Source organism: Pseudophryne corroboree, unplaced genomic scaffold (genome assembly GCF_028390025.1).
Source record: "Pseudophryne corroboree isolate aPseCor3 unplaced genomic scaffold, aPseCor3.hap2 scaffold_415, whole genome shotgun sequence".
In the NCBI taxonomy this organism is placed as follows: domain Eukaryota; kingdom Metazoa; phylum Chordata; class Amphibia; order Anura; family Myobatrachidae; genus Pseudophryne; species Pseudophryne corroboree.
Window position 1 is genome coordinate 18500 of NW_026970049.1, and position 23818 is coordinate 42317.

General features: G+C 39.4%; 1 non-coding gene and 1 pseudogene across 1 annotated transcript; one reads left to right on the plus strand and one right to left on the minus strand.

The window, feature by feature from the left end:
• The first annotated feature begins 7980 nt into the window (after nt 1–7980).
• LOC135025341 (U1 spliceosomal RNA) lies at nt 7981–8143 on the plus strand. The gene has a single exon (XR_010222123.1). It is a non-coding gene; the product is annotated as a U1 spliceosomal RNA (small nuclear RNA).
• A 2083-nt stretch (nt 8144–10226) lies between these two features.
• Nucleotides 10227–10405, minus strand: LOC135025424 (U1 spliceosomal RNA; annotated as a pseudogene).
• Nucleotides 10406–23818: the final 13413 nt, after the last annotated feature.

Below are 23818 nucleotides of genomic sequence, written 5' to 3' on the forward strand. Positions count from 1 at the left end.
TTCTGCCAGCATTTTTCTTTTTCTCTGCAACCCACTGCTAAATTGTGCTTCCTAGCTGTTTTTTTATAAAATCACTTAATCAAATCTAACTCTGATTACATCAGAGAAGGCCAGGTACCCTATACCATAAGAGGGGGTTTGCAATTTTGACTTGTCTACTTTAATATCACCAAAATCTGATCACAAGGTCAATTACGTCCCTGGGTGGGATTGAACCACCAACCTTTTGATAAATAGCTGAACACACTAACCGATTGCGCCACAGAGACACTTTGCAAAAAGCACATACTGACAAAGACTAATAAGCATTCATCTAGAACGTTTCCTAGAAAAACTTTAAAAAGTCAATAATCTGGAGAGTTTTTGTAAGATGTTTCTTCCAGCAACCAATGAAGAAACACATTGGTACTTTCGCATGATGAGTGAGTGCTTCAGGATCTCTTGCACTTACATGTGCAGCAGAGTACTGCAATGGAAGCATGCTGGGCCCATAACCCAGAGGTAGGCAGATTGAAACTATCCTTTGCTATATGAATTTTTTTTTTGTTCATTAAAGTAATCCAAAACTGGGATTGATATTTTAGCTTTTATTTTTACTTAAAGTACAATAACTTTTACCATTTTAATTTGTTTTACTAGTATATTGACAGTATTGTTTTCTTTCAAAAATCCACTTAATTTTCTTTACCTATTATTAAAATGGTAATTGACAAAAACAAACTACATTGTCACCATAAGAGCAATACAAAATGTACAAGTGATATATTAAAATCATCTTTCCAGCTTGAATTTCAATGATGCATTGGGGCAACGATTTTGTGAGAAACATCTTCACCCTTAAATAAAGATTTTCTTAATTCCTTACCTGTGTGCTAATTAGATATCACCTTGTTTTCACATTAAACAGACTTCCACATGCGAAAGCAGCAAGGATGCAGTGGCGTTAATGTTTCCTGGTGTCAACCTGTATTATTTCAGTAGATATTGAAATGAGGATGCATCTTGCTGCCTTTCCAATGAAGCAAGTTTAATTTAGTAATAGGTGAAAAACCATCCCTACAAATATGTTAATCAGATACTTGGCTTTGTGGACACTTTTCAGAGAACAAATTAGTTAGCATAAAAATAAAGCCAGAAAATGAAGAGCTGTTTAATCACTCAATTGGATTTTTCTGCCAGCATATTTCTTTTTCTCTGCAACCCACTGCCAAATTGTGCTTCCTAGCTGTTTTTATAAAATCACTGAATCAAATCTAACTCTGATTACATCAGAGAAGGCCAGGTACCCTACACCATAACAGGGGGTTTGAAATTTTGACTTGTCTACTTAAAGATCACCAAAATCTGATAACAAGGTCAATTAAGTCCCTGGGTGGGATTGAATAACCAACCTTTTGGTTAATAGCCTTACACACTAACTGATTGCGCCACAGCTACACTTTGCAAAAGTACATACTGACAAAGGCTAATAAGCATTCATCTAGAACGATTCCTAGAAACATTTTAAAAAGTCAATAATGTGGAGAGTTTTTGTAAGATGTTTCTTCCATCAACCAATGAAGAAACACATTGGTACTTTCCCATGATAAGTGAGTGCTTCAGGACCTCTTGCACTTACATGTGCAGCAGAGTACTGTAATGGAAGCATGCTGGGTCCATAACCCAGAGGTAGGCAGATTGAAACTATCCTCTGCTATATGCATTTTTTTTTGTTAATTAAAGTAATCCAAAACTGGGATTGATATTTTTGCTCTTTTATTTTTACTTAAAGTACAATAACTTTTACCATTTTAATTTGTTTTAATAGTATATTGACAGTATTGTTTTCTTTCAAAAATCCACTTAATTTTCTTTACCCGATTATTAAAATGGTAATTGACAAAAACAAACTACATTGTCACCAGAAGAGCAATACAAAATGTACAAGTGATATATTAAAATCATCTTTCCAGCTTGAATTTCAATGATGCATTGGGGCAACGATTTTGTGAGAAACATCTTCACCCTTAAATAAAGATTTTCTTAATTCCTTACCTGTGTGCTAATTAGATATCACCTTGTTTTCATATTAAACAGACTTCCACATGCGAAAGCAGCAAGGATGCAGTGGCGTTAATGTTTCCTGGTGTCAACCTGTATTATTTCAGTAGACATTGAAATGAAGATGCATCTTGCTGCCTTTCCAATGAAGCAAGTTTAATTTAGTAATAGGTGAAAAACCATCCCTACAAAGGTGTTAATCAGAGACTTGGCTTTGTGGACACTTTTCAGAGAACAAATTTGTTAGTATAAAAATAAAGCCAGAAAATGAAGAGCTGTTTAATCACTCAATTGGATTTTTCTGCCAGCATATTTCTTTTTCTCTGCAACCCACTGCTAAATTGTTCTTCCTAGCTGTTTTTATAAAATCACTGAATCAAATCTAACTCTGATTACATTAGAGAAGGCCAGGTACCCTACACCATAATAGGGGGTTTGAAATTTTGACTTGTCTACTTAAAGATCACCAAAATCTGATAACAAGGTCAATTAAGTCCCTTGGTGGGATTGAATCACCAACCTTTTGGTTAATAGCCTTACACACTAACTGATTGCGCCACAGCGACACTTTGCAAAAGAACATACTGACAAAGGCTAATAAGCATTCATCTAGAACGATTCCTAGAAACATTTTAAAAAGTCAATAATGTGGAGAGTTTTTGTAAGATGTTTCTTCCATCAACCAATGAAGAAACACATTGGTACTTTCCCATGATGAGTGAGTGCTTCAGGATCTCTTGCACTTACATGTGCAGCAGAGTACTGTAATGGAAGCATGCTGGGTCCATAACCCAGAGGTAGGCAGATTGAAACTATCCTCTGCTATATGCATTTTTTTTGTTAATTAAAGTAATCCAAAACTGGGATTGATATTTTTGCTCTTTTATTTTTACTTAAAGTACAATAACTTTTACCATTTTAATTTGTTTTAATAGTATATTGACAGTATTGTTTTCTTTCAAAAATCCTATTAATTTTCTTTACCCGATTATTAAAATGGTAATTGACAAAAACAAACTACATTGTCACCAGAAGAGCAATACAAAATGTACAAGTGATATATTAAAATCATCTTTCCAGCTTGAATTTCAATGATGCATTGGGGCAACGATTTTGTGAGAAACATCTTCACCCTTAAATAAAGATGTTCTTAATTCCTTACCTGTGTGCTAATTAGATATCACCTTGTTTTCACATTAAACAGACTTCCACATGAGAAAACAGCAAAGATGCAGTGGCGTTAATGTTTCCTGGTGTCAACCTGTATTATTTCCGTAGATATTGAAATGAGGATGCATCTTGCTGCCTTTCCAATGAAGCAAGTTTAATTTAGTAATAGGTGAAAAACCATCCCTACAAAGATGTTAATCAGATACTTGGCTTTGTGGACACTTTTCAGAGAACAAATTTGTTATAAAAATAAAGCCAGAAAATGAAGAGCTGTTTAATCACTCAATTGGATTTTTCTGCCAGCATTTTTCTTTTTCTCTGCAACCCACTGCTAAATTGTGCTTCCTAGCTGTTTTTTTATAAAATCACTTAATGAAATCTAACTCTGATTACATCAGAGAAGGCCAGGTACCCTACACCATAAGAGGGGGTTTGCAATTTTGACTTGTCTACTTAAATATTACCAAAATCTGATCACAAGGTCAATTACGTCCCTGGATGGGATTGAACCACCAACCTTTTGATTAATAGCTGAACACACTAACCGATTGCGCCACAGAGACACTTTGCGAAAAGTACATACTGACAAAGACTAATAAGCATTCATCTAGAACGTTTCCTAGAAAAACTTTAAAAAGTCAATAATCTGGAGAGTTTTTGTAAGATGTTTCTTCCAGCAACCAATGAAGAAACACATTGGTACTTTCGCATGATGAGTGAGTGCTTCAGGATCTCTTGCACTTACATGTGCAGCAGAGTACTGCAATGGAAGCATGCTGGGCCCATAACCCAGAGGTAGGCAGATTGATACTATCCTTTGCTATATGCATTTTTTTTTTGTTCATTAAAGTAATCCAAAACTGGGATTGATATTTTAGCTTTTATTTTTACTTAAAGTACAATAACTTTTACCATTTTAATTTGTTTTAATAGTATATTGACAGTATTGTTTTCTTTCAAAAATCCAATTAATTTTCTTTACCCGATTATTAAAATGGTAATTGACAAAAACAAACTACATTGTCACCAGAAGAGCAATACAAAATGTACAAGTGATATATTAAAATCATCTTTCCAGCTTGAATTTCAATGATGCATTGGGGCAACGATTTTGTGAGAAACATCTTCACCCTTAAATAAAGATTTTCTTAATTCCTTACCTGTGTGCTAATTAGATATCACCTTGTTTTCACATTAAACAGACTTCCACATGAGAAAGCAGCAATGATGCAGTGGCGTTAATGTTTCCTGGTGTCAACCTGTATTATTTCAGTAGATATTGAAATGAGGATGCATCTTGCTGCCTTTCCAATGAAGCAAGTTTAATTTAGTAATAGGTGAAAAACCATCCCTACAAATATGTTAATCAGATACTTGGCTTTGTGGACACTTTTCAGAGAACAAATTCGTTAGCATAAAAATAAAGCCAGAAAACGAAGAGCTGTTTAATCACTCAATTGGATTTTTCTGCCAGCATATTTCTTTTTCTCTGCAACCCACTGCTAAATTGTGCTTCCTAGCTGTTTTTTTTATAAAATCACTTATTCAAATCTAACTCTGATTACATCAGAGTAGGCCAGGTACCCTACACCATAAGAAGGGGGTTTGAAATTTTGACTTGTCTACTTAAAGATCACCAAAATCTGATAACAAGGTCAATTACATCCCTGGGTGGGATTGAACCACCAACCCTTTGATTAATAACCAAACACACTAACAGATTGCGCCACAGAGACACTTTACAAACGTACATACTGACAAAGGCTAATAAGCATTCATCTAGAACGTTTCCTAGAAAAACTTTAAAAAGTCAATAATCTGGAGAGTTTTTGTAAGATGTTTCTTCCATCAACCAACGAAGAAACACATTGGTACTTTCCCATGATGAGTGAGTGCTTCAGGATCTCTTGCACTTACATGTGCAGCAGAGTACTGCAATGGAAAAATGCTGGGCCCATAACCCAGAGGTAGGGAGATTGAAACTATCCTCTGCTATATGCATTTTTTTTTGTTAATTAAAGTAATCCAAAACTGGGATTGATATTTTTGCTCTTTTATTTTTACTTAAAGTACAATAACTTTTACCATTTTAATTTGTTTTAATAGTATATTGACAGTATTGTTTTCTTTCCAAAATCCACTTAATTTTCTTTACCCTATTATTAAAATGGTAATTGACAAAAACAAACGACATTGTCACCAGAAGAGCAATACAAAATGTACAAGTGACATATTAAAATCATCTTTCCAGCTTGAATTTCAATGATGCATTGGGGCAACGATTTTGTGAGAAACACCTTCACCCTTAAATAAAGATTTTCTTAATTCCTTACCTGTGTGCTAATTAGATATCACCTTGTTTTCACATTAAACAGACTTCCACATGCGAAAGCAGCAAGGATGCAGTGGCGTTAATGTTTCCTGGTGTCAACCTGTATTATTTCAGTAGACATTGAAATGAGGATGCATCTTGCTGCCTTTCCAATGAAGCAAGTTTAATTTAGTAATAGGTGAAAAACCATCCCTACAAAGGTGTTAATCAGAGACTTGGCTTTGTGGACACTTTTCAGAGAACAAATTTGTTAGCATAAAAATAAAGCCAGAAAATGAAGAGCTGTTTAATCACTCAATTGGATTTTTTTTGCCAGCATATTTCTTTTTCTCTGCAACCCACTGCTAAATTGTGCTTCCTAGCTGTTTTTATAAAATCACTGAATCAAATCTAACTCTGATTACATCAGAGAAGGCCAGGTACCCTACACCATAACAGGGGGTTTGAAATTTTGACTTGTCTACTTAAAGATCACCAAAATCTGATAACAAGGTCAATTACGTCCCTGGGTGGGATTGAACCACCAACCTTTTGGTTAATAACCATACACACTAACTGATTGCGCCACAGCGACACTTTGCAAAAGTACATACTGACAAAGGCTAATAAGCATATATCTAGAACGTTTCCTAGAAACATTTTAAAAAGTCAATAATGTGGAGAGTTTTTGTAAGATGTTTCTTCCATCAACCAATGAAGAAACACATTGGTACTTTCCCATGATAAGTGAGTGCTTCAGGACCTCTTGCACTTACATGTGCAGCAGAGTACTGTAATGGAAGCATGCTGGGTCCATAACCCAGAGGTAGGCAGATTGAAACTATCCTTTGCTATATGCATTTTTTTTTGTTAATTAAAGTAATCCAAAACTGGGATTGATATTTTTGCTCTTTTATTTTTACTTAAAGTACAATAACTTTTACCATTTTAATTTGTTTTAATAGTATATTGACAGTATTGTTTTCTTTCAAAAATCCAATTAATTTTCTTTACCCTATTATTAAAATGGTAATTGACAAAAACAAACTACATTGTCACCAGAAGAGCAATACAAAATGTACAAGTGATATATTAAAATCATCGTTCCAGCTTGAATTTCAATGATGCATTGGGGCAACGATTTTGTGAGAAACATCTTCACCCTTAAATAAAGATTTTCTTAATTCCTTACCTGTGTGCTAATTAGATATCACCTTGTTTTCACATTAAACAGACTTCCACATGAGAAAGCAGCAAGGATGCAGTGGCGTTAATGTTTCCTGGTGTCAACCTGTATTATTTCTGTAGATATTGAAATGAGGATGCATCTTGCTGCCTTTCCAATGAAGCAAGTTTAATTTAGTAATAGGTGAAAAACCATCCCTACAAAGGTGTTAATCAGAGACTTGGCTTTGTGGACACTTTTCAGAGAACAAATTTGTTAGCATAAAAATAAAGCCAGAAAATGAAGAGCTGTTTAATCACTCAATTGGATTTTTTTGCCAGCATATTTCTTTTTCTCTGCAACCCACTGCTAAATTGTGCTTCCTAGCTGTTTTTATAAAATCACTGAATCAAATCTAACTCTGATTACATCAGAGAAGGCCAGGTACCCTACACCATAAGAGGGGGTTTGAAATTTTGACTTGTCTACATAAAGATCACCAAAATCTGATAACAAGGTCAATTACGCCCCTGGGTGGGATTGAACCACCAACCTTTTGGTTAATAGCCTTACACACTAACTGATTGCGCCACAGCGACACTTTGCAAAAGCATATACTGAAAAAGGCTAATAAGCATTCATCTAGAACGTTTCCTAGAAACATTTTAAAAAGTCAATAATGTGGAGAGTTTTTGTAAGATGTTTCTTCCATCAACCAATGAAGAAACACATTGGTACTTTCCCATGATGAGTGAGTGCTTCAGGATCTCTTGCACATACATGTGCAGCAGAGTACTGTAATGGAAGCATGCTGGGTCCATAACCCAGAGGTAGGCAGATTGAAACTATCCTCTGCTATATGCATTTTTTTTGTTAATTAAAGTAATCCAAAACTGGGATTGACATTTTTGCTCTTTTATTTTTACTTAAAGTACAATAACTTTTACCATTTTAATTTGTTTTAATAGTATATTGACAGTATTGTTTTCTTTCAAAAATTCACTTAATTTTCTTTTCTGTGTGCTAATTAGATATCACCTTGTTTTCACATTAAATAGACTACCACATGAGAAAGCAGCAAGGATGCAGTGGCGTTAATGTTTCCTGGTGGTAGTGGGGGACTGTGTTTGTGCTTTCCTCTGGTCAGCTCTGGTAAAAGTCAGATTTCTTTGTCTCAGATCTTCCTCTAGCCTTGTTCTTCTTTCGAGAGTTCCCTTGTGCTGCCTCAGTTGGATCTCCTTCACTTGACAGGGGCGTACCCGAGCAGCGACCCTCCCCAGCACTAGCCCAACTCCTACTTACCTGCCAGGTGAGATACTATGATCATGAAGGTGCTTCTCCCAGGGCAAGGCTCACCCATTGCACTCTGGGTGTGCTGCTCCTGCGATTTCCCCAAATGTGGGAAACTTGACTGCATAATTTGTGTTTCCCCTGGTCGGCTCTCGTATAATTCAGATCTCTTTGTCTCAGGTCTCTCTCCAGCCTAGTTTGCTGTCTGTTTCCACTTCTCTTTTCTTAAACCGCTCCCTTCTATGCCCTTGCGCACCTTAATTAAATCTAACTCTGATTACGTCAGAGAAGGCCAGGTACCCTACACCATAAGAGGGGGTTTGAAATTTTGACTTGTCTACTTAAAGATCACCAAAATCTGATCACAAGGTCAATTACATCACTGGGTGGGAACCTTTTGGTTAATAGCCCATGTAAGTGCAAGAGATCCTGAAGCACTCACTCATCATGGGAAAGTACCAATGTGTTTCTTACAAAAATTCTCCAGATTATTGACTTTTTAAAGTTTTTCTAGGAAACGTTCTAGATGAATGCTTATTAGCCTTTGTCAGTATGTACTTTCGCAAAGTGTCGCTATGGCGCAATCAGTTAGTGTGTATGGCTATTAACCTAAAGGTTGGTGATTCAATCCCACCCAGGGACGTAATTGACCTTGTTATCAGATTTTGGTGATCTTTAAGTAGACAAGTCAAAATTTCAAACCCCCTCTTATGGTGTAGGGTACCCGGCCTTCTCTGATGTAATCAGAGTTAGATTTGATTAAGTGATTTTATAAAAAACAGCTAGGAAGCACAATTTAGCAGTGGGTTGCAGAGAAAAAAAATTATGCTGGCAGAAAAGTCCAATTGAGTGATTAAACAGCTCTTCATTTTCTGATTTTATGTTTATGCTAACAAATTTGCTCTCTGAAAAGTGTCCACAAAGCCAAGTCTCTGATTAACACCTTTAGTAGGAATGGTTTTTCACCTATTACTGAATTAAACTTGCTTCATTGGAAAGGCAGCAAGATGCATCCTCATTTCAATGTCTACTGAAATAATACAGGTTGACACCAGGAAACATAAACGTCACTGCATCCTTGCTGCTTCCTCAAGGGGAAGTCTGTTTAATGTGAAAACAAGGTGATATCTAATCAGCACACAGGTAAGGAATTAAGAAAATCTTTCTTTATGGGTGAAGATGTTTCTCACAAAATTGTTGCACCAAGGCATCATTGAAATTAAAGCTGGAAAGATGATTTTAATATATCACTTGTATATTTTGTACTGCTCTTCTGGTGACAATGTAGTTTGTTTTTGTCAATTACCATTTTAATAATAGGGTAAAGAAAATTAAGTGGATTTTTGAAAGAAAACAATACTGTCAATATACTATTAAAACAAATTAAAATGGTAAAAGTTATTGTACTTTAAGTAAAAATAAAAGAGCAAAAATATCAATCCCAGTTTTGGATTACTTTAATTAACAAAAAACAATGCATATAGCAGAGGATAGTTTCAATCTGCCTACCTCTGGGTTATGGACCCAGCATGCTTCCATTACAGTACTCTGCTGCACATGTAAGTGCAAGAGATCCTGAAGCACTCACTCATCATGGGAAAGTACCAATGTGTTTCTTCATTGGTTGATGGAAGAAACATCTTACAAAAACTCTCCAGATTATTGACTTTTTAAAGTTTTTCTAGGAAACGTTCTAGATGAATGCTTATTAGCCTTTGTCAGTATGTACTTTCGCAAAGTGTCTCTGAGGCACAAACAGTTAGCGTGTTCAGTTGTTAACCAAAAGGTTGGTGGTTCAATCCCACCTAGGGACGTAATTGACCTTGTTATCAGATTTTGGTGATCTTTAAGTAGACAAGTAAAAATTTCAAACCACCTCTTATGGTGTAGGGTACCTGGCCTTCTCTGATGTAATCAGAGTTAGATTTGATTAAGTGATTTTATAAAAAAAACAGCCACAAAGCACAATTTAGCAGTGGGTTGCAGAGAAAAAGAAATATGCTGGCAGAAAAATCCAATTGAGTGATTAAACAGCTCTTCATTTTCTGGCTTTATTTTTATGCTAACAAATTTGTGCTCTGAAAAGTGTCCACAAAGCCAAGTATCTGATTATCACCTTTGTAGGGATGGTTTTTCACCTATTATTAAATTAAACTTGCTTCATTGGAAAGGCAGCAAGTGATGTCATCCAAGCAGTGGGTCAAGGTTGGCTTCAAACCTCGTCTGCTTATGAAAAGAGAAAAGGGGTATGCAGGGCATGGCGGCCTTTTGCGGTGCTTGGATGACCCCTAGTTCGCATTAAATAATGCAGTCGAGTTTCCCACATTTGGGGAAATCACAGGGGTCAGCATACCCAGAATGCAATGAATGAACCGCACCCTGGGAGAACAGTCTTCATGACCATGGTATCTCCTATGCAAAATAAGTATGATTTGGGATAGGGCTGGGGAGGGCCGCTGCTCAGGCACATCTCTGTCAAGTAAAGGAGATTCAACTGAGGCAGCACAAGGGAACTCTCATCTGGGGACAACAACTGCAGGGAGAACACATATTTTCAGATGAACATGGGAGGGCAGAAGGCTGCCTAATACTGAAGCACCCCCAAACAACAAACCAAATGCAACAACTAGTGCAAGCATTCCTGGGGGAAGGCCTGCAGCAGATGGATTTGCATATGGCGATGTCATCCAAGCAGTGGGTCAAAGTTGGCTTCAACCCTCGTCTGCATATGAAAAGAGAAAAGGGGCGTGCAGGGCATGGCGGCCTTTTGCGGCACTTGGATGACCCCTAGTTCGCATTAAACACCTCCACCCTCCGTCGGTGTGGGGCTCATGTTGGCTATGCCCCAGCCCCTGAAGGATTCAAGCTGATTTCTTGCAGCAGCTGGGCACTGTAACAGCTCCAGAGCTGCTCTGTAATGCAAGTAAAAGGGTGTGGGCCCTGCAGCACTACCTGTAGTTCGCATTGTGCGAGACCCCTAGTTCGCATTAAACACCCCCACCCTCCTTCGGTGTGGGGCTCATGTTGGCCATGCCCCAGCCCCTGAAGCATTCACGCTGATTTCTTGCAGCAGCTGGGCACTGTAACAGCTCAAGAGCTGCTCTGTAAGGCAAGTAAAAGGGTGTGGGCCCTGCAGCACTACCTGTAGTTTGCATTGTGCATTGGAAGGCACAAAGTAAGCAGACGGGAGGAGAAGTCAGGATAGTGCACAAGGGTATAGACGGGAGGGGCTCAAGAAAAAAGAAGTGGAAACAGACAGCAAACTAGGCTTCCAATGCACAATGCAAACTACAGGTAGTGCTGCAGGGCCCACACCCTTTTACTTGCCTTACAGAGCAGCTCTGGAGCTGTTTAATCACTCAATTGGATTTTTCTGCCAGCATAATTTTTCTCTTACGTCCTAGAGGATGCTGGGGACTCCGTAAGGACCATGGGGGATAGACGGGCTCCGCAGGAGACATGGGCACTTTAAGAAAGACTTTAGATCTGGGTGTGCACTGGCTCCTCCCTCTATGCCCCTCCTCCAGACCTCAGTTTACTACTGTGCCCAGAGGAGACTGGGTGCTTTTCAGGAAGCTCTCCTGAGTTTCCTGACAGAAAGTATATTTGTTAGATTTTTTTATTTTCAGGGAGCCTGCTGGCAACAGACTCCCTGCATCGAGGGGCGGAGGGGAGAGATGCACACCTACTTCTGTGAGTTGATAGGCTCTGCTTCTTAGGCTACTGTACAGCATTAGCTCCAGAGGGATCGGTACGCAGGTCTCACCCTCGCCGTCCGTCCCAGAGCCGTGCCGCCGTCCCCCTCGCAGAGCCGGAAGATAGAAGCCGGGTGAGTATGAGAAGAAAAGAAGACTTCAGAGGCGGCGGAAGACTTCATGATCTTCACTGAGGTAACGCACAGCAGTAAAGCTGTGCTCCATTGCTCCCATACACCTCACACACGGCAGTCAGTGTAAGGGTGAAGGGCGCAGGGGGGACGCCCTGGGCAGCAATATAGACCTCTCTTTGGCAAAATAAATATATATGCAGCTAGGCACTGTATATATATATAAGAGCCCCCGCCATTTTTTTACTATATTTGAGCGGGACAGAAGCCCGTCGCTGAGGGGGTGGGGCTTCTCCCTCAGCACTCACCAGCGCCATTTTCTCCACAGCACCGCTGAGGGGAAGCTCCATGGACTCTCCCCTGCTTATACCACGGTAGAAAGAGGGTCTTAAAGAAGAGAGGGCACATAATTAGGCGCATATATATATGGAAATACAGCGCTACTGGGTAAACATAAAATGATTGTGTTTTTTTCCTGGGTCATATAGCGCTGGGGTGTGTGCTGGCATACTTTCTCTCTCTGTCTCTCCAAAGGGCCTTGTTGGGGAACTGTCCTCAGATAAGAGGATTCCCTGAGTGTATGGTGTGTCGGTACACGTGTGTCGACATGTCTGAGGTAGAAGGCTCTCCTAGAGAGGAGCAGGAGCAAATTAATGTGGTGTCTCCATCGACAACGCCGACACCTGACTGGATGGATATGTGGAATGTTTTAAGTGCTAATGTAAACTTATTACACAAGAGATTAGACAAAGCTGAAGCTAGGGAACAGTCAGGGAGTCAACCCATGCCTGTCCCTATGTCGCAGGGACCTTCGGGGTCTCAAAAGCGCCCACTATCCCAAATAGTTGACACAGATACCGACACGGATTCTGACTCCAGTGTCGACTACGATGATGCAAAGTTACAACCAAAATTGGCTAAATGTATTCGATATATGATTATTGCAATAAAAGATGTTTTGCACATCACAGAGTCCCCTGTCCCTGACACGAGGGTACACATGTATAAGGGAAAGAAACCTGAGATAACCTTTCCCCCCTCACATGAGTTGAACGAATTATGTGAAAAAGCTTGGGAATCTCCAGACAAAAAGCTGCAGATTCCCAAAAGGATTCTTATGGCGTATCCTTTCCCGCCAATGGACAGGATACGGTGGGAATCCTCCCCTAGGGTGGATAAAGCATTGACACGCTTATCCAAAAAGGTAGCGCTGCCATCCCAGGATACGGCTACCATCAGGGACCCTGCTGACCGCAAGCAGGAGGTTACCCTAAAGTCCATTTACACACATTCTGGTACCTTACTCAGACCGGCAATTGCGTCGGCCGAGGTTGTAGCGCGGTGGCAGCATGGACAGATACCTTATCAGCAGAGATTGAGACCCTAGATAAGGATGCTATGTTATTGACCATAGGGCATATAAAAGATGCTGTCCTATATATGAGAGATGCTCAAAGTGACATTAGTCTACTGGGTTCTAGAATAAACGCTATGTCGATTTCTGCTAGACGAGTCCTATGGACCCGGCAATGGACAGGTGATGCCGACTCAAAAAGGCATATGGAGGTTTTACCTTACAGGGGTGAGGAATTGTTTGGGGAAGGTCTCTCGGACCTTGTCTCCACAGCTACAGCTGGTAAATCAAATTTTTTCCTTATATTCCCTCACAGCCTAAGAAAGCACCACATTATCAAATGCAGTCCTTTCGATCACAGAGAAACAAGAAAGTACGAGGTGCGTCCTTTCTTGCCAGAGGTAAGGGCAGAGGGAAGAAGCTGCACAACACAGCTAGTTCCCAGGAACAGAAGTCCTCCCCGGCCTCTACAAAATCCACCGCATGACGCTGGGGCTCCGCTAAAGGAGTCCGCCCAGTTGGGGGCACGTCTTCGAGTTTTCAGCCACATCTGGGTTCATTCGCAGGTGGATCCCTAGGCAATAGAAATTGTTTCTCAGGGTTGCAAGCTGAAATTCGAAGAGGTGCCTCCTCGCCGGTTTTTCAAATCGGCCCTACCATCTTCTCCCCAGGAAAGGGAGATAGTGTTAAATGCAATTCACAAATTGTATCTTCAACAGGTGGTGGTCAAGGTTCCCCTGCTTCAACAAGGAAAGGGAAATTATTCGACCCTGTTTGTAGTCCCAAAACCGGACGGTTTGGTCAGACCCATATTAAATTTAAAATCCCTGAACCTATACTTGAAAAGGTTCAAGTTCAAGATGGAATCGCTAAGAGCGGTCATCGCCAGCCTAGAAGGGGGGGATTTTATGATATCTCTGGACATAAAGGATGCATACCTTCATGTACTCATTTATCCACCTCATCAGGCGTACCTAAGATTTGCGGTACAGTATTGTCATTACCAATTTCAGACGTTGCCGTTTGGTCTCTCCAGAATTTTCTCCGAGAATTTTCACCAAGGTAATGACAGAAATTATGGTGCTCCTGCGAAAGCAAGGTGTCACAATTATCCCGTACTTGAACGATCTCCTCATAAAAGCGAGATCAAGAGAGCAGTTGCTGAACAGCGTATAACTTTCATTGAAGGTGTTACAGCAAAACGGCTGGATTCTCAATATCCCGAAGTCGCAGTTGGTTCCTACGACTCGTCTGACTTTGCTTGGGCATTATTCTGGATACGGACCAGAAAAGGGTTTATCTTCCGATAGAAAAGGCCCAGGAACTCATGACTCTGGTCAGGAACCTATTGAAACCAAAACAGGTGTCAGTGCATCACTGCACTCGAGTCCTGGGAATGATGGTGGCATCATACGAGGCCATTCCCTTCGGCAGGTTCCATGCGAGGATCTTGCAATGGGACCTACTGGACAAGTGGTCCGGGTCACATCTACAGATTCATCAGTTGATCACCCTGTCCCCCAGGGCCAGGGTATCTCTCCTGTGGTGGCTGCAGAGTGCTCACCTTCTAGAGGGCCGCAGGTTCGGCATTCAGGACTGGATCCTGGTGACCACGAACGCGAGCCTCCGAGGTTGGGGAGCAGCCACACAGGGAAGAAATTTCCAAGGTCTTTGGTCAAGTCAGGAGACTTGTCTTCACATCAACATCCTGGAGCTAAGGGCCATATACAACGCCCTATGTCAAGCGGAGACCTTACTTCGCGACCAACCAGTTCTGATCCAGTCAGACAACGTCACCGCAGTAGTTCATGTAAACCGCCAAGGCGGCACAAGGAGCAGAGTGGCGATGGCGGAAGCCACCAGAATTCTTCGCTGGGTGGAGAATCATGTAAGCGCACTGTCAGCAGTGTTCATTCCGGGAGTGGACAACTGGGAAGCAGACTTCCTCAGCAGACACGACCTACATCCAGGAGAGTGGGGACTCCATCAGGAAGTCTTCGCACAGATTGCAAGTCGGTGGGGACTGTTCCAGATAGACATGATGGCGTCCCGCCTCAACAAAAAGCTACAGAGGTATTGCACCAGGTCAAGAGACCCTCAGGCAGTAGCTGTTTAAACAGCTCTTCATTTTCTGATTTTATGTTTATGCTAACAAATTTGCTCTCTGAAAAGTGTCCACAAAGCCAAGTCTCTGATTAACACCTTTGTAGGAATGGTTTTTCACCTATTACTGAATTAAACTTGCTTCATTGGAAAGGCAGCAAGATGCATCCTCATTTCAATGTCTACTGAAATAATACAGGTTGACACCAGGAAACATTAACGCCACTGCATCCTTGCTGCTTTCGCATGTGGAAGTCTGTTTAATGTGAAAACAAGGTGATATCTAATTAGCACACAGGTAAGGAATTAAGAAAATCTTTATTTAAGGGTGAAGGTGTTTCTCACAAAATCGTTGCCCCAATGCATCATTGAAATTCAAGCTGGAAAGATGATTTTAATATATCACTTGTACATTTTGTATTGCTCTTCTGGTGACAATGTAGTTTGTTTTTGTCAATTACCATTTTAATAATAGGGTAAAGAAAATTAAGTGGATTTTTGAAAGAAAACAATACTGTCAATATACTATTAAAACAAATTAAAATGGTAAAAGTTATTGTACTTTAAGTAAAAATAAAAGAGCAAAAATATCAATCCCAGTTTTGGATTACTTTAATTAACAAAAAAAAATGCATATAGCAGAGGATAGTTTCAATCTGCCTACCTCTGGGTTATGGGCCCAGCATGTTTCCATTGCAGTACTCTGCTGCACATGTAAGTGCAAGAGATCCTGAAGCACTCACTCATCATGGGAAAGTACCAATGTGTTTCTTCGTTGGTTGATGGAAGAAACATCTTACAAAAACTCTCCAGATTATTGACTTTTTAAAGTTTTTCTAGGAAACGTTCTAGATGAATGCTTATTAGCCTTTGTCAGTATGTATGTTTGTAAAGTGTCTCTGTGGCGCAATCGGTTAGTGTGTTTGGTTATTAATCAAAGGGTTGGTGGTTCAATCCCACCCAGCGATGTAATTGACCTTGTTATCAGATTTTGGTGATCTTTAAGTAGACAAGTCAAAATTTCAAACCCCCTTCTTATGGTGTAGGGTACCTGGCCTACTCTGATGTAATCAGAGTTAGATTTGAATCAGTGATTTTATAAAAAAAACAGCTAGGAAGCACAATTTAGCAGTGGGTTGCAGAGAAAAAGAAATATGCTGGCAGAAAAATCCAATTGAGTGATTAAACAGCTCTTCATTTTCTGGCTTTATTTTTATGCTAACTAATTTGTTCTCTGAAAAGTGTCCACAAAGCCAAGTATCTGATTAACATATTTGTAGGGATGGTTTTTCACCTATTACTAAATTAAACTTGCTTCATTGGAAAGGCAGCAAGATGCATCCTCATTTCAATATCTACTGAAATAATACAGGTTGACACCAGGAAACATTAACGCCACTGCATCCTTGCTGCTTTCTCATGTGGAAGTCTGTTTAATGTGAAAACAAGGTGATATCTAATTAGCACACAGGTAAGGAATTAAGAAAATCTTTATTTAAGGGTGAAGATGTTTCTCACAAAATCGTTGCCCCAATGCATCATTGAAATTCAAGCTGGAAAGATGATTTTAATATATCACTTGTACATTTTGTATTGCTCTTCTGGTGACAATGTAGTTTGTTTTTGTCACTTACCATTTTAATAATCGGTTAAAGAAAATTAATTGGATTTTTGAAAGAAAACAACACTGTCAATATACTATTAAAACAAATTAAAATGGTAAAAGTTATTGTACTTTAAGTAAAAATAAAAGCTAAAATATCAATCCCAGTTTTGGATTACTTTAATGAACAAAAAAAATGCATATAGCAAAGGATAGTATCAATCTGCCTACCTCTGGGTTATGGGCCCAGCATGCTTCCATTGCAGTACTCTGCTGCACATGTAAGTGCAAGAGATCCTGAAGCACTCACTCATCATGGGAAAGTACCAATGTGTTTCTTCATTGGTTGCTGGAAGAAACATCTTACAAAAACTCTCCAGGTTATTGACTTTTTAAAGTTTTTCTAGGAAACGTTCTAGATGAATGCTTATTAGTCTTTGTCAGTATGTACTTTTTGCAAAGTGTCTCTGTGGCGCAATCGGTTAGTGTGTTCAGCTATTAATCAAAAGGTTGGTGGTTCAATCCCATCCAGGGACGTAATTGACCTTGTGATCAAATTTTGGTAATATTTAAGTAGACAAGTCATATAGCAGAGGATAGTTTCAATCTGCCTACCTCTGGGTTATGGACCCAGCATGCTTCCATTACAGTACTCTGCTGCACATGTAAGTGCAAGAGATCCTGAAGCACTCACTCATCATGGGAAAGTACCAATGTGTTTCTTCATTGGTTGATGGAAGAAACATCTTACAAAAACTCTCCAGATTATTGACTATTTAAAGTTTTTATAGGAAACGTTCTAGATGAATGCTTATTAGCCTTTGTCAGTATGTACTTTTGCAAAGTTTCGCTGTGGCGCAATCAGTTAGTGTATACGGCTATTAACCAAAAGGTTGGTGGTTCAATCCCACCCAGGGATGTAATTGAACTTATTATCAGATTTTGTTGATCTTTAAGTAGACAAGTCAAAATTTCGAAAACCCCTGCTATGGTGTAGGGTACCTGGCCTTCTCTGATGTAATCAGAGTTAGATTTGATTCATACTGTTAACTGGGTAGTATATCACAAGTTATACGGTGTGATTGGTGTGGCTGGTATGAATCTTGACCTTGGATTAACAAAAATCCTTTCCTCGTACTGTCCGTCTCCTCTGGGCACAGTTTCTCTAACTGAGGTATGGAGGAGGGGCATAGAGGGAGGAGCCAGTGCACACCCAGATCTAAAGTCTTTCTTAAAGTGCCCATGTCTGCTGCGGAGCCCGTCTATCCCCCATGGTCCTTACGGAGTCCCCATCATCCTCTACGGACTACGAGAAAAAAAAATTACCGGTAGGTTTAAAATGTTATTTTTTTCTCTGCAACCCACTGCTAAATTGTGCTTCCTAGCTGTTTTTTATAAAATCACTTAATTAAATCTAACTCTGATTACGTCAGAGAAGGCCAGGTACCCTACACCATAAGAGGGGGTTTGAAATTTTGACTTGTCTACTTAAAGATCACCAAAATCTGATGACAAGGTCAATTACATCCCTGGGTGGGATTGAACCACCAACCTTTTGGTTAATAGCCCATGTAAGTGCAAGAAATCCTGAAGCACTCACTCATCATGGGAAAGTACCAATGTGTTTCTTACAAAAATTCTCCAGATTATTGACTTTTTAAAGTTTTTCTAGGAAACGTTCTAGATGAATGATTATTAGCCTTTGTCAGTATTGACTTTTGTGGCAAAACTTGGTTTACCCTGCACCAGACTGGTTATAATTGAATGACTAAATCTCAAACAACCAACTAAACAGAAAAAATATATCAAGCCCAAGTGGGCAACTATTCTGACGTTGGAGGTGCTCCCAGGAATAGTGTACCAGATACAGAATGATTTGGTGGGTGTGGAAGAGCCCACATCTTACCAAATAGAAGAAATTCCTATATTTGGAGCACTCTTTTGATGATTAATGATGTGAAAAAGATGAAAACTGTCTATAATTAAAACTTAGCTTTTATTTATCCAATACTCAACTAAAATAAAATAACAGGGGTATATTAGACGTATCAATTACTTATTCCCCTTTTAAACAGTGGTAAAAATATGAATAATTCAAAAAAGAGCAAATATCATCATCTTAAAATTATTTGTATATTTTGCTCAACAATGGATGATAAGAAAAATGATAGTAATCTATCAAACTTATCCAATGAACAGCAGTAATCACAGAAATTAATGACAAAAAATGATAGTAATCTATCAAAAATATCCTGTGAGCAGCAGAGATGATATTGGTGATATAATTAATTACACCTTGCAGAAAAATACTGCTGTGTATATGAGATCAGCTTCTCCCCATATTTCACAGAGTAAATCTGTGTTTTAACATCTCTTCCATGTTAAAGAGAAAATAATATCCATGTCTGTTAGAGAATACATAGTTACAATTGGGTTTTACTGCAACATTCTGTCTCCAAAATGATTCATTTGTATCTTGAATGAAAAACTGACACATTAGTGTTGTTTGTCAGGTATGTAACAAATGCAAATAAAGAAAAAACAAGATTATGCTGGCATGGATAGTAGAAAATTAGATAGTGACACTCTAGTCTGCTAGTCCCATCTGCTGTCTAACCTCATTCATGAGCGGAGGAAAGATGAGAGTAGGACCGTCGACTGTGTCACAGAAAAAAGATAGAACTGGCACACTGGCTAGAGACCCCAACGTGGTGTTAGATGGGCCCTGATGCTTATGAGCCTTGCAGGGTCCTAAATGCGCCACTTGGGTCTGAGCCAGAGTCCGAAAATGAAATAAAAAGGCCCACAGTAATAGACTAAATCACAATTGTGTTAATAACACTGCATCATTTAACAACATTTATTGTGCAATGAGATTGCACAAAACAGACCTGCTCCTAATAAAAAACATTGCTGTTGCTAGGTAACAATTGATATTATCTTAATAGGCACAAGTTAAAACAAAATCACAGGTGTTTATATCCCCAATAATTGCGCCTTGTTTATTGCCATGTTTTTGTATGCGTTGGTACTTGTTATTTTATCAAAATTACCTGCAGGTAACTGGTCAAGTGTGAGACTGTAACTCTGAGGGCAAAGGATAGTCGGCACTCCAGTTCACTGATCCCATCTGCTGTCTGACCTCATCATTGGAGCGGAGGACAGATGAGAGTGGGATCGTGGGTTGTGCCGTGGAAAGAAAGGCAGCGGACGGCAGCCTGAGAAGCCGTATGTGGTGTTAGGCGGACCCTGTTGCCACTTGCCTTGCAGGGTCCGGATGCGCCACCGGAGACCGGGTGTCTGTCCGTGAAAGTGAAAGTTGACAGGAAGAGAGAGAGTGTGTGGGGAGTGTCGGGTGAGTGAGTCTGACCCGTAGGTTATTGTACATTACCACTCGCGATCTCCCCGAACTCGATGGATCATTGCCGCTCAGCCGTTCTGAATGACTGCTGTTGGTCACGGCTCCTCCTGCAGTGAGGAGTCCGTGCGTGAGGCCGTTAGTTGGACGTACGTTTCACCACCTGGGCTTGCTCACCTGGCAGCCTATGGTGGTGTTCAGATGGTGCATTTAAAAAGGGGATCATCAACCAATCCCTTTCCTGAGTTCTTAATTGCCTAATTATGGCATAGGTTTGTTCAGCGCTTCCATCCACCTGGCTGTGCTTATTCTATTGAAGCTCCATAAGTAATAGTTAATATACGTAGACCACTAATTATGGCATAATTTTTGTTAAACAATTCTATCCACCAGGCAGTGCTTATTCTATTAAACCTCCATAAATGAAAGTTAATATATGTGGATTACAATGGAATCAATTAAAGTAATGTTCAAAGCGTATGGTGTGTTAGATCAAAAATATCGAATAACGGTTTAATTAATAAACAGAATTTTTTTATGGAGGATAATGGTTAATCAAATCACAGTTATATAAGCTGAAAATCCAACAGAAAAATAAGATTAAAGACAATGTGCGTTTTCTAAACATACATTTAACATAATTAGAATCGACAATATGTTTCAGGAGATTTAAGCTATGACATTCTTAATGCAGAAATTAATTGATTAGTAAGAGGAAATATCTCCTGTGATAATACTAATAATAATAGTGATATCAAAATAAAAGTAATAATCATAATAGGGATAATAGGAAATAATAATAAAAAATAATGAAAATAGATATAAACATGACCGACCTGTTAATCAAAATATGCCAGTGACAGAGGTTGGTGACCCAATCGTCGTAAGTAAGATAAAAGTGACTGTAATTTACTAATTAATAGACGGTTATGATAATTAATAAATAAATAAAACTCTATTTAGAGGAACAAATCTTGTTCTGGAGATGGAAATATTGTGCATTATCCTCGCCGAATATTCATCTTTGATAATATAACCTTAAAGTTTAGGCTTTCCCGCCAAAGTCCGTATAGAGTAAAATTATGCACTGATGAATACGAAGTTGAAATTTGGGGAAATACGGAGGAGAGAAAAATGCAAAATAAATAAAAGTAATAATGATAATAATAAAAAATAATAAATAAGAATAAAAATGAGTATAAATTTGAAAATAATAGTAATAATAATGATAAATGTAAATGGGTATGAGATAGGTATAGATAAGACAATAAATATAACTGTAAAATAAAAATAAATATAAAGAATGTAAAAATAAGAATAAATATAAATATAAAATTAGAAATTAAAAATGAAACATGAAAATTAAGGATTAGAGATTATAAAGATAAATATAAATATAAATTTTTTTTTTTTTTATAAAAGGGGGGTGGGGGGGGCGGGGGTTTGGGAGGGGGGGGGGGGGGAAATGGGTATGGAGGGACCAGGGGGAAAAAAGCGGGGGAGGGGGGGGGAGGAAAAGGGAGGGGGGGGGAGGGGGGAAAAAGAGGGGGGAAAGGGGGAGGGGGGGGGGAGGGAAGTGAAAACAAAAGGGGGAGGAGAAAAGGGGGGTGTAATTGAGGGAAGGGAAAATTGGAAGGGGAGGGGGAAGGGATGACAGAATGGGGAAAAAAAGGGTTAAATAATGGGAAATGGGTGACTACAGTGCAGGGGAGGCTTGTTTGGTTGTTGTGTATCATTAGTGTTGGTGCTCTGTATTGTGAATGTTATGAAACCTGATTGTGTAGAAATTGACTGCAGGTGATTAATTTAGGTTCTATGTGTAGGTCTGCTCGAAAAATCATCGAGCAGATGTAATTGTGACCTGATGGTTGTGGTATCAGAGATGAAAAATATGTGAATAAAAGTGACAAAATTGAAAAAAGTGACATTAAACACAAAATTAAAAGTGCACATGTGAGAAAACACAAAACAAATGTTTGTGGGTGATAAAGATGTTACCTTGATAGGTAATGTCAAAAAGTGTACCTAGTTGTTGTTCAAAACGGTCTAAAGAGTGTGTATATTCAAATAATAAGAATACTAGTGAGTACAGAATGTGTAAGAATTATAGAAATAAAAATAATGATAATAATAGAACTGGTGAAAAGTGGGGAGGAAAGGGAAAGGACGGTGAGTCAAGGAGGACACCAAGGGGGGAGTAGGTTAAAAATTGGGGTAATAGTTGTATATTGTTGAAATATACTGGTGATTTAATTTGCTATTGCAATTATTATGTTGATACATCTAATGAAAAGTGGCCTGATACACAGCATGTAATGAAAATAGGTCTTGCAGGCCGGGGTAGCACAAATTTGTTGGAGCCTAAGGAAAGGTTGAGTTAAGAAAGGGGAAAGAGAGAAAGAGAGAGAGCGCATACATTGGCGCCATCGAGATCTAAATGGCGTTTCTCAATATCACATGTAAATAATCATCATAGGAACACCGTATAGTTTATGTGTTCGTTGAGACCTGATGGAGCTAAACTTCCCAATAGGTAGGTCCACTGGCTCTCCTTTTTGAGTAGTTCCTGCATTACATCGCCCCCTCTGATTCCAAGTTTGACCTTTTCCAGGCCAAAAGCTTGCATTCGATGGGTGTTGTCATTATGGTGGAGATGAAAATGTCTGGCCACCGTGGTTATTTGTCGGAAGTTCTGCATATCCCTATCCACGTTTCGGATTGTTCCTGCATGTTCCAAAATCCGTTGTTTAAACATCCGTGTGGTTATTCCCACATATCTTTTGCCACACAGGCACTGTAGGCAATACACCACATTGGTTGTTTTGCAGTTGAAGTAATCGGAGATCCTGTGTTGGTTACCAAATTTGTCTGTGATTTCTTGTGTTGGCTTCATATAGTCACAGGCCCTGCAGGTCCCACAAGGGTATGTGCCTCTTACTGAAGGAGAGACGGAAGGGAGTCGTTGGTAATGACTTTGTACCCAATAGTCCTTTAGGTTGGGTGACCTTCTCCAGCTCATCGAGACCTTGTCTCCCAGGCTAGTTGCTAGGTCTGAGTCAGACAACAGAACATGCCAGTGTTTTTGTATACCTTCTTTAAGTTGTCTCCACTCCTGACAGAAGTCTCCCACAAATCTCAGGTCATCTTGATCCTTCACTTTCTTTTCTTGGAAGATGAGGGAATTCCTAGTTGTTTTCAAAAGGGAGTTCCGTGCCTTTTTAATGGATCTATTGCTGTAGCCTCGTTCCTTGAGACGGGCCGCTACCTCCTCACTTTTGTGTCGGTAGGTTGCCTCATCCGAACAGTTCCTCTTTAATCTTAGGAACTCCCCTTTGGGGATGTTCGCCTCCTGTTAGTGCTTCATCTACACGTTATAGCCCTGAATTTTCCAATGCCTAGCTCTTTGCAAAAGAGAGATATTGGCAAGGAAAAGCTGTATTGTACCTTTGCATTTTTCTCCCAAACGAAAGACACTAGAATGAAAATTTTAAAGCCTCCTGTTAGTGCTTCATCTACACGTTATAGCCCTGAATTTTCCAATGCCTATCTCTTTGCAAAAGAGAGATATCGGCAAGGAAAAGCTGTAATGTACCTTTGC